The sequence below is a fragment of the Eumetopias jubatus genome, unplaced genomic scaffold (assembly GCF_037043125.1).
Source record: "Eumetopias jubatus isolate StellerSeaLion01/CBP00866 unplaced genomic scaffold, mEumJub1_p1.0 scaffold_7, whole genome shotgun sequence".
Lineage (NCBI taxonomy): Eukaryota > Metazoa > Chordata > Mammalia > Carnivora > Otariidae > Eumetopias > Eumetopias jubatus.
Genome location: NW_028274813.1, coordinates 142,262,442 through 142,270,528, shown reverse-complemented (window position 1 = coordinate 142,270,528; position 8,087 = coordinate 142,262,442). Strand labels below are relative to the sequence as shown.

Below are 8,087 nucleotides of genomic sequence, written 5' to 3'. Positions count from 1 at the left end.
AGATGAACTTGATGATTATCTCAGAAAAGCACTGGGTAGGATTTGAGTTAAGATGGCAGGGCAGTAGGGGCACCCTATGCTTGCCTTGTCCCTCAAACACAGCTACATAGATATAAATCATTCAGAACACCCAAAAAAAATCAATCTGAAGGCTGAGAGAACAAACTGCAGAACTAGAGGGAGAAAAGAGGCCACATAGTGGAAACTAAGAGGTGCAGAGATATGATTCAGGGGAGAAAAGAATCTCTGGTGCTACAGAGGGGAAGGAGCCTTGATATCAGAGAGAGGAAGGAGAGAGAGAGAGAAAGAGAGAAAGTATGCAGGGGATTACACAAGAAAAGCACATCCTCAAAATCATTGGGAAAACTACAGCAAGTGATAATCATAAGTTTTTACAAGCAATGGAGCTCAAAGTCTGAAGATATAGAAGTTTGCACCATCACCAGGTAAAGCCTGGTGGGCATAGTGGTGCTTCTTTTGGGAAGGGGGACAGAGGCCTGGGAGCAGAAAGCATGGTCTGAGGATCCCCTGGGTTGCAATGGGAGAGACAGTCCCCCTTCTTGGAGTGCATTTGGGGGAAGGTGATACTGCCTCTCAGGGGACAAAAGAGCTAGAAGGTGCCAATGTGCAGCCCCATTCATTAGCATAGGAAGAGAGACACCTGCCAAGGGCAGCAAACCTTGGTGCTGGCTTTTTGCTGTGCTTCAACATGAACTCCAAGCCCCTGCACAATGTGCAACTGCTTTTCTGGGACAAACTGACACCAGTAACATCATGGTGATACCCTCCCCCAGAGGATCAGTGCAGGTCCACACTACACTGTTTCCCTAAAATTTGGAGTTTCTGAAACCCAGCTGCATGCCTGAGATAAAATAGAGGAACACTGAACTGCCGGGTGGGCAAACAGCTTAGACACAGACAGGGAGGAGGAAGGGATCTGACAGAAACTTGGGACACGATATGGGACTATTTTCTCTTCTGTGAGGGTTTTCTAAACAGTGGTAAGCACAAACTCCCCACTCTGGGGACAAGAGAGTGGGGTGAGGCCATTTTCCCTTGCCCATCAGCACTGACCGACTTCAGTGAACAACACAATACCCTAGTGGAGGTTGGAGCCACTTAACAAAGCCCTGCCCCCCTGCACCCAGATGCATCTTTACTAGAGCAAATCTGCCTGAGAACCAGTGCAGCAGGCCCCTCCCCCAAAAGACCAGCACAAGCCCCTCACATGCCCACCAACTCTACTTGATCATAGAGTGCTGCAAAACTTCAGTTCCAGTGGAAATAGGTTCAGGCTTATTTTAACAAGCAAACCAAAGCATACCTAGTTAAAACACCATACACTGGACAAGGTCCAAACACTTCCCACAGCAGGCAAGGAGAAACTGCAGAGGACTGACCTGAGGGAAAGAGCAGCCAAAACACAACAACAGAGTGCACATTCTGAAACATTTCCTGAAGCACCAGGCCTGATCAGTATAGGTTCTCTTCTTAATATAGCCATTACTCTCAGAAGCAGGAAATATAACAGGCTTTCCTAACACACACACAAAACAGTGACCTAGACAAGTTGCCAAGACAGAGGAATTCACCCCAAAAGAAAGAACAAGAAGAGGTCATGGCCAGGGATCTAATCAAAACAGATATAGGTAATATGCCTGAACTAGAATTTAAAACTACAATCATAAGAATACTAGCTGGGTTTGAGAAAAGCACAGAAGACACTAGCGAATCCCTACAGCAGAGATGAAGGAACTAAAAACTAGTCAAGCCAAAATAAAACATGCTATAACTGAGATACAAAACCAACTGCAGGTAATGACCACAAGGATGGAAGAAGCAGAGGAATGAATAAGTGATATAGAAGATAAAATTATGGAAAATAATGAAGCCAAAAAGAAGAGGGAAAGAAGAGTATTGGATTACAAATATAGACTTAGGGAACTCAGCAACTCCATAGAGTAGTAACATTCATATCATAGAAGTCCCAGAAAAAGAACACAGTGAAAAGGGGGCAGGAGGTTATTTGAGAAAATTATAGCTGAAAACTTCCTTAATCTGGGGAATGAAACAGACATCCAAATCCAGCAAGCAAGATAACTCCCTTCAAAGCAAACAAAAGCTGGCCAAAAATACATATTGTAGTAATATTTGCAAAATACAGAGATAAGGAAAGAATCCTGAAAGCAGCAAGGGAAGAGAAAGCAGGTTTATAGCAGATCTCTCCACAGAAACTTGGCAGGCCAGAAGACAGTGGCATGATACATTCAGTGTGCTGAATGGGAAAAATATGCAGCCAAGAATACTTTATCCAGCAAGGCTATTATTCAGAACAGAAGGAGAGATAAGAGCTTCCCAGACAAACAAAAACTAAAGGAGTTCATAACCATCAAACCAGCCCTGCAAGAAATACTAAAGGGGACCCTTTGAGTGGGAAAAAAAGACCAAAAGCAACAATGATTAGAAAGGAACAGAGGAAACTCTCCACAAACAGTGACATTACAGGGAATAAAATGGCACTAAATTCATATCTATCAATAATTACTCTTGAATGTCAATGGACTAAATGCTACAATCAAAAAACATAGAGCATCAGAATGGATAAAACAACAAGACCCATCAGTATGCCACTTATAAGAGACTCAGTTTAGACCTAAAGACACCTCCAGTTGAGAGTGAGGGGATGGAAAACCGTCTATCACGTTAATGGACATCAAAAGAAAGCCAGAGTAACCATCCTTATACAAATTAGATTTTAAACCAAAGACTGTAATAAGAGATGAAGAAGGGTGCCATATCATAATAAAGGGGTCTATCCAACAAGAAGATCTAACAATTGTAAATATTTATGACCCTAACTTGGGAGCACCCAAATATATACATCAGTTAATAACAAACATAAGGAAACTCATTGATAATAATGCAATAACAGTAAGGGACTTTAACACCCCACTCGCAGCAATGGAAAGATCATCTAAGCAGAAAATCGAAACAATGGCTTTGAATGACACACTGAACCAGATGGACTTAACGGATATATTTAGAACATTTCATCCTAAAGCGGCAGAATACACATTCCTTTCAAGTGCACATGGAACATTCTCCAGAATAAATCATATACTGGGTCACAAATCAGTCCTCAGGAAGTACAAAAAGATTGAGCTCATACCATGCATCTTTTCTAACCACACTGCTATGAAACTTGAAGTTCACCACAAGAAAAAATTTGGAAATATCACAAACACATGGAGGTTAAAGAACGTCCTACTAAAGAATGAATAGTTAAATCAGGAAATTAGGGGTGCCTGGGTGGCTCAGTCAGTTAAGTATCTGCCTTCGGCTCAGGTCATGATCTCAGGGTTCTGAGATCGAGCTCCGCCTTGGGAATCCCTGCTCAGCAGGGAGTCTGCTTCTCCCTCTCCCTCTGCCCTTCCTTCTGCTCGTGCTCTCTCTCACTCATTCTTTCAAATAAATAAATAAAATATTAAAAAATAATAAACCAGGAAATTAAAAAAGAATTTAAAAAAATACATGGAAGAAAATGAAAATGATAACATGACAGTCCAAAACCTTTTGGATGCAGCAAAGGCAGTCCTAAGAGGGAAGTATACTGCAATACAGGCCTGCCTCAAGAAGCAAGAAAAGTCTCAAATATACAACCTAAACTTACAACTAAAGGAGCTAGAAAGGAAAGCAAATAAAGCGTAAAGCCAGCAGAAGCTGGGAAATAATAAAGATTAGAGCAGAAGTCAGTGATATAGAAACAAACAAACAAAAGAAGACGATAGAACAGATCAACAAAAGTAGGAGCTAGTTCTTTGAAGGAATTAGCAAAATTGATAAATCACTTATGAAAAGAAAAGAGACTTATGAAAAAGAAAAGAGAAAGGACCCAAATAAATAAAATCATGAATGAAATAGGAGAGATCACAACAAACACCACAGAAATACAAACAGTTGTAAGAAAATATTATGAAAAAATTATATGCCAACAAATTAGACAATCTGAAAGAAATGGACAAATTCCTAGAAACACACAAACTACCAAAACTGTAACAGGAAGAAATTGAAAATTTGAACAGACCCATAACAAGCAAAGAAATTTAATCAGTAATCAAAAATCTCCCAATAAACGAAAGTCCAGGGCCAGATGACTTCCTAGGGGAATTCTACCAAATATTTAAAGAAGAGTAAATACCTACTCTTTTAAAATTATTCCCAAAAAATGGAAATGGAAGGAAAACTTCCCAAGTCATTCTGTGAGGCCACCATCACCTTGATTCCAAAACCAGATAAAGACCCCACTAAAAAGGAGAATTACAGCCAATATCCCTGATGAACATGCATGCAAAAATTCTCACCAAAATACTAGCTGATAAGATGCAACAGTACGTTGAAAGAATGACTCACCGTGGTCAAGTGGGATTTATTTCTGGGCTGTAGGGGTGCTTCAGTGTTTGCAAGTCAATTGACATGACACATCACATTAATAAGAGAAAGGACAAGAACCATATGATCCTCTCAAGAGTTGCAGAAAAAGCATTTGACAAATACAGTATCCATTCTTGATAAAAATCCTCAGGAAAGTAGGGATAGAAGGAGCATGCCTCAGTATCATAAAGGCCAAATACCAAACACACACAGCTAATGTCATCCTCAATGGGGAAAAACAGAGTTTTCTCTATAGTTAGGAACAAGACAGGGATGTCCACTCTCACCTTGTTATTCAACATAGTACTGGAAGACCTAGCCTCAGCAATCAGAAAACAAAGAAATAAAAAACATCCAAATTGGCAAGAAAGAAGTCAAACTTTCATTATTTGCAGATGACATGATACTCTATGTAGAAAACCCAAAAGACTCCATCACAAAATTGCTAGAACTAAACCATGAATTCAGCAAAGTCACAGGATATAAAGTCAATGTACAGAAATCTGTGACATTTCTATACACAAATAATAAAGCAGCAGAAAAAAATCAAGAAATTGATCCCACTTACAACTGCACCAAAAATCATAAGCTACCTAGGAATAAACCTAATCAAAGAGGTAAAGGATCTGTACTCTGAAAACTATAGAATATTTACGATGAAATTGAGGAAGACACACAGAAATGGAAAAAAACATTCCGTGCTCATGGACTGGAAGAACAAATATTGTTAAAATGTCTATACCCAAAGCAATCTACACATTCAACACAATCCCGATCAAAATACCACCAGAGAGCTGAACATGGTGATACACAACAAGGGTGCCCCCAGATCCCGGACACCCGGTGCGAGCTAGGGGAGCTCCTGAAGCGGAAGCAGGAGCTGGCAGAAACACTGGCAAACTTGGAGAGACAGATCTATGCTTTTGAAGGAAGCTACCTGGAAGACACTTAGGTGTATGGCAATATTATTCGTGGCTGGGATCAGTATCTGACCAACCAGAAAAACTCCAATAGCAAAAATGATCTAAGGAACCGGAAGTTTAAGGAAGCTGAGCAGCTCTTCAGTAAATCCTCAGTTACTTCAGCAGCTGCAGTAAGTGCATTGACAGGAGTTCAGGATCAGCTCATTGAAAAGAGGGAGCCAGGAAGTGGGACAGAAAGTGATACTTCTCCAGACTTCCATAATCAGGAGAATGAACCCAGCCAGGAGGATCCTGAGGACCTGGACGGATCTGTGCAGGGAGTGAAGCCTCAGAAGGCTGCTTCTTCTCCTTCCTCAGGGGGTCATCACAGCCTCCATAAAAAACGAAAAAATAAAAACCAACACAGGACTGATCTGAAGTTAAACAAAAAACCACGAGCTGACTATTAGAAGACTCATTAGTGCAGAAGCTTCCAGGCTGTAGAGCCCTGCTTCCCTACTCCAACCTCACAAAGATACGTATCCCTCACCTGAGTGCGCAGCCATCCACCTCTGCTTTCCCAGACCCAGTGCCTGTGACTCTGAATAGTTTGTTCTGAAACGTGGTGGCAAGTCCTTTCTGTAAGACCACATTGGATCATTTACTGTGTGTCATTTTTAGTAACAGAACTGCAAGAAGACCAAGACATGGTTATAATTCCAGCAAGTTACTAACTGTGCATTTCTCCCTTCTTGGAATAAATGTGTCCCCCCAAACTGGCTGGCACCAGCTTCATCTGTGATACCCACTGAGAAATGTTCTCTGGTTTTGTTTTATGCTGAAGGTAGAACATAGGTCACGTTTCAGAGGGAGGCTGTAAATATTGGGCATTTTCTTATTTTGTTTGTGTTTTATTATTTTTCTATTGTTTTTACCATCTTCTTTTCTTTGGGGACTTTTTGTAATTCCGTTGTACAGCTCATACTTTCCTGCCGACATATCTGATCATCTGCTTCATGCAGTGGATCAATATTCTTCATTGAAAATAATCTGGTTTACCATAAAGAAAATGGGCAACTTGGCTCTGTGTTTTTGCAGGGGGAAGGTAAAGAGGGTTTATTTAATAATTACCTATCTTAAATCTTTCTGCATTGGAGGCAGTTTCATGTTCAAGGAACAGGAAAAGCTGAAAAACCTAAGTTTAAATCAATCCTTTTAAAATAGATATTTTTATTCTTTTCTATAAATAAAATTTCACAGGTGTTGACTTCTCATGCTTTACTTTTAAACCTGAAAAAAAAAAAAAAAAAAAAACACCAGCATTTTTCACAGAGCTAGAACAAACACTCCTAAAATTTGTATGGAACCACAAAAGACCCCCAAATAGCCAAAGCAATCTTGAAAAAGAAAAGGAAACCTGGAGGCATCACAATTCTGGACTTCAAGCTCTATTACAAAGCTACAGTCATCAAGACAGTATGGTACTGGAACAAAAACAGATCAGTGCAACAGAATAGAAAACTCAGAAATGGCCCCACAACTCTATGGTCAACTAACCTTTGACAAAGCAGGAAAGAATAGCCAATGGAAAAAAGACAGTCTCTTCAACAAATAGTGCTGGGAAAACTGGACAGCCACATGCAGAAGAATGAAACTGGACCACTTTTTTACACCATACACAAAGATAAACTCAAAATGGATAAAAGACACAAATTTTTTTAAGATTTTATTTATTTGAGAGAGAGAGAGAGAGCGAGCAAGAGAGAGCACAAGCCAGGGGGAGAGGCAGAGGGAGAAGCAGACTTCCCACTGAGCAGGGAGCCCACGGCAGGGCTCGATCCCAGGACTCTGGGATCATGACCCGAGCCAAAGGCAGACAATTGAGCCACCCAAGCACCCCAAAAGACCTACATTTGAGACAGGAAACCATCAAAATCCTAGAGGAGAACACAGACAGCAACTTCTTTGACCTCGAACATAGCAACATCTTACTAGACATATTTCTGGAAGTAAGGGAATCAAAAGCAAAAATGAATTATTAGTATTTCATCAATATAAAAAGCTTCTGCACAGTGAAGAAAACAATCAACAAAACCAAAAGTCAACCTACAGAATGGGAGAAGATATTTGCAAATGACATATCTGATAAAGGGTTAGTATCCAAAATCTATAAAGAACTTATCAAACTCAACACCTAAAATATAAATAATCTTGTTAAGAAATGGACAGAACAAACAGTTTTCCAAAGAAAATATCCTGATGGCTAACATATACGTGAAAAGATGCTTAACATCATTCATCATCAGGGAAATACAAATCAAAACAGTGAGATACCACCTCACATCAGTCAGAATGGCTAAAATCAACAACACAGGAAACAACAGATGTTGGTGACAATGCAGAGAAAGGGGAACCCTCTTGCACTGCTGGTGGGAATGCAAACTGGTGCAGCCACTCTGGAAAACAGTATGGAGGTTCCTCAAAAAGTTAAAAATAGAACTACCTTAGGACCCAGCAATTGCATTAGTAGGTATTTACCCAAAGGATACAACAGTACTAATTTGAAGGGGCATATGCACCCTGATGTTTACGGCAGCATTATCAACAATAGCCATATTATGGAAAGAGTCTAAATGTCCATTGACTTATGAATGGACAAATAAGATGTGGTATATATATTCTACATGGAATATACACAATGGAATATTTCAGCCATCAAAAAGAATGAAATCTTGCCATTTGCAATGATGTGGA

General features: G+C 40.1%; 1 pseudogene; it reads left to right on the top strand.

The window, feature by feature from the left end:
- Window positions 1–709: 709 nt before the first annotated feature.
- On the top strand, window positions 710–6,051 carry LOC114196525 (chromatin modification-related protein MEAF6 pseudogene; annotated as a pseudogene).
- The last annotated feature ends 2,036 nt before the right edge of the window (window positions 6,052–8,087 follow it).